Below are 4,080 nucleotides of genomic sequence, written 5' to 3' on the forward strand. Positions count from 1 at the left end.
GACAGGGACACCATGGTTGACAAGGGTTACTCTTCACTCCTGTTTTAGGTATAGTCTGCCAAGTTATTGGAGTTACAGAGACTCAGTGAAAGTTCCCCTCCTTTCATCTCATGCCGTGCCATACCTATAATTTAATTAACTGTGTCACCCCTCTCATCAAAAAAGGAAGCCTGGCCTTACAGGACAAAGTTATGTCTCCTCCCCTGTGGTGCATCTTCTAAACCTCTTGCATGAGACTTACTAACATGCCTGAGAGCTGAAGTGGCCCCCATCCTATTTAATCTAGCTGGTTGAATCCATGTGGTTCTCTTGGTGCTGGTAAAATTCTACTCTTCAATGCAGATGTCGTTCCTAGTAGAAAAGTTCACTACAACTTGAAACAAACACCTTTTTGTTTCCTTTACAGTCTTCTCTCCCACCACCCAAGAAGTAACCTCAAATGTTGTAGTTCAGGACTCTTGTGGTGACTATTGCAAAAGGCTACTATGAAGGCACAGGATAATACACGAGCTCTTGATCGGCTCTCCTTACTTCCTACTTCCTTCCAAAACCATATGAATGTGCTAAGTCTTTCCAAAAAGGCAGTGCAATGTTCCATTGTTGACAGCACAGGAGACGATAACTAAAGATTTTTAAGAGAAACACATGGCCTGGATCTAAAACAGTAGTTTTCCTTTCCCAACAACTCAATAACATTACCAAAGGCTATCCCTTGTTTCAGAACAAGAGTAGTCAGTGTGATACTCATTCAGGAGTTCAAAACCCATCAACAAAAGAGGTAAAATCCCACTGAAGAAAACAACACTACAATTATTCAATTTCTTCTCAAATAGAACTAAAATAATCAGACACTGCTATGGAGCGATCCTAAATAGACAAGAACACAGTGGTCTGAAAGTCATGAACACACACATATGCACTTGCATGCACACACACACACACACACATATGAATATATAAATGAACATATATGTTTATTTATTCACTCAAGGTCTTAGAACACTGGTCCTAAATCCAATGTTGTTTCTGCATTTACATAATAGTATCAATAGATCATTTGCAGTTACATATGGATTGTGTAAATAAATGGCCAACCAAAGTATTTACTCTTTACATTTTTATTTTTCTTCCCAGAATACAATTACCCCACTCAAATGTCAAACATATGTGGTAGGAATACTACTATGTGTCCATATATCTTTACTATACTTTCTTATATTTGGAAACAGTGGGACTTATATTTCAGAACTTTTCCATGATAAGTAAAAGAGATTAGAGATTTCTTTTTATTGTGGAAAAACAAAGTCGCTGCCTGCCAAATGGAATACCCACAGCTCTCTACACGAATATGGATTCATCAGTCTATCAGATGTGGAAACTGGTATGTCTATAGATTGTGAAGGATTTGCAGTTAGATCAGGGTGGGGATTAAGACTACTAATGTTTGTACAGAAGCAAGGTGTGGCAGAAATATTTGGCTCCATATTTTTCCATAGTTTACTTAAATGATAAATACAAGTAGGTGAAAATTATGCTTCCAATGTTTCCTCAAAGCTTCTTCTTGTTGTAATAAAATTTAATTGGGAGATTTGTAATGTAAAAAAGAAACTGTGATTTTTTTTCTCTTTGTTTCTATGTCCCATTTAGCACCCCATTGAGTGAAGAAAATGTATTTCTTAATAAGTGAAACAGACAGTTCCTCACTGGTTAAAATGATAAACGAGACTGAATATGAGATGAGAAAATAATAAATAAAATAAACAGAACTGCAACTAAATACAATGAAGAGCAGAATAAAGTGCTCAACATTGTGGAGTTGACTTTCTGCAATAAGTCTCTTTTTAAAAACCTTTACTTATTATTTTTACATGTGTGAGTGGTTTGCCTGCATGCGTCTATATACCACATGTATGTCTGATGCTCACAAGACCAAAGGAGGGCATAAGATTGCCTTGGAACATGAGTTACAGATGTTTGTGATCTCTGATGTGAGTGCTGGGAATCAAGCCTGGTCCTATACAAGAGCAGACAATGATCTTAACTGCTAAGCTATCTCTCTGGACCCAAGGCTCTCCTCCAGTTATGTCCTTGGAGCTGGCTCACCTATAAACCTCACATTCAGAGCCAGTTCTACTGTGCTGCCCAGACGGGTGCAGGGCCTGTTCTCCCTACTGCTGCAGCAGGTGAGAGGAAGGGCCAGCTCTCCTGCACTCTTGTCTCCCTCTCCTCTCTGCTATAGATGGCAAGGGGCAAGGTCTGGGAGGGCATCTATCCCTTGCTCATGCTTCAACACAGCAGACAACTTGTGGGGCCAGCTCTTCCAGGCTCACACACCTTACTATCAGGGTTAGCTGTAATGTGCTGCTCAGGCAAGGTATAGGATCCACTCTCCTGAGTGATGCAGCTGGCTAGGTGCAGGGGCATGTCTCCTGCTTATGACCCAAGACCAGCTATCACACATGCCCAGGTGAGGGATGGGACCAATTCTGTACAGCCTTCTGATATCAACATTTCTTGGAGTGGCCACTCAGATCAGGGACATCTTCCTGGTAATAGATCCCTGCTGTTGTAGGACAAAGGATGATATGCTGGTGACAACACAGTCCAGGATGCCAACATGGCCCCAGGTGGTACCACTGGCTACTCACATCAGGTTGGTCCTTACTACACTCAAGTTTCCAATTTTGCCATTCTTTGTTGTGCCCACTTCCTTCTGATTCTCTTTCTCTTCCATTTCTCCACCACTTACTTGTTCCTCTTAGTGGTGCTTGGGGTCTCTGAGTGTCTGAGGTCATCTCAGGAGTGGTCTCAGGAGTGCTATGTCCTTCTAGTGCATTATGGCACTGGTAAGGAATCATCTCAGGCATGGTCAGCCCCACCTACAGGCCTTTGCAGTTTTGGACATCTCAGGTTAGCTCCCTGCCCAGACCCCATGGCACGAATCTGGTGATTGCCTCCAGCTCACTCCTTACCTGGATCTACCTTCCCTAGTGAATCCATGCAAGAGCTGTGTGTCTCAGGCTCACTCCAGTCTTCCAGTCTGAAGCCCACTGTCCCAGGAGAGGTTCTTCAAGTCTCTGGCTTGGTACCCATCTGGGCATGTCTGACGCCAAACAGGTGATCCTTTCAGGCTAACTCCTCTCTAGAACCCCTGGCGCTGGACTGGTGGTTCTCTCAGGCTTGCTTTTTTCCAGGGAGTGTTAGGCAACTAATCAATCAGATGTTCAAAATGAAAATACAAAGTTTAGACATAGCTTCTCTCCTCTATGACACCTACTGATGTCCATGTGACACAGCAGCCATACCTGCAGTCCTCTAGAGGAAGGTCTGAGGCTGTCTTAGGTCCTATATTCTTCATTGTCTTTGTTTCTTTTATTACTAAGAAAAGGTCCCCAAATCTGACTTGGAACTCATAGCCTTTCTTAGCGTCATGCTCATCTTGGGAGCACAGGACTGTTGTCTGGCTTGTACTGACCTCTGAGAGTAAAGAAGTTTCTCTCTGCAGCAAACAAAGACCACTACAGAAAACCATAACTGACCACGGGGTAAAGACCATCTGACTATGAGGATCCAAGCCCCAATGGTTATATCTGCAACATAATTCTTTTATTTTATTCCTTGAAGTACACATATATATATATATATATATATATGTGTGTGTGTGTGTGTGTGTGTGTGTGTGTGTGGTATATGTATGTATATGTGTGCGTGTGCATATATATAACATATGTATATTATGTATGTCTTCCTCCCTACTTCATGTTCCCCGTCTTGTATTATTTGTTTGTTTTCAATGCATGGAGTCCAATTAGCAATGCTCATGTGTGCCTAGGTGTTGAGTCATTCACTGGGACATGAGAAACGTACACCTGTGACATAAAGTATCTTTCCATCTTCTAACGGCTCTCAGTTCATTATTAGCACCTCTGCTGTGGAATGGGTCCTGGGATTCCTACCTACCGTGATGTTGGATTTTCTTCTATTTTGTTTTGCTTACTTGAGACAGGGTTTCTCTGTGTAGCCCTGGCTGTCCTGGAACTCACTCTGTAAGCCAGGCCTTGAACTCAGAGATCTGCCTCC

The 4,080-nt window shown here is 42.2% G+C and overlaps 1 non-coding gene across 1 annotated transcript; it reads right to left on the reverse strand.

The window, feature by feature from the left end:
• Nucleotides 1-3,196: 3,196 nt before the first annotated feature.
• On the reverse strand, nt 3,197-3,326 carry LOC120101334 (small nucleolar RNA SNORA17). Its single transcript, XR_015679488.1, has one exon. It is a non-coding gene; the product is annotated as a small nucleolar RNA SNORA17 (small nucleolar RNA).
• Between the last annotated feature and the right edge of the window lie 754 nt (nt 3,327-4,080).

Source organism: Rattus norvegicus, chromosome 2 (assembly GCF_021556685.1).
Source record: "Rattus norvegicus strain SHRSP/BbbUtx chromosome 2, alternate assembly SHRSP_T2T, whole genome shotgun sequence".
Taxonomy (NCBI): Eukaryota; Metazoa; Chordata; class Mammalia; order Rodentia; family Muridae; genus Rattus; species Rattus norvegicus.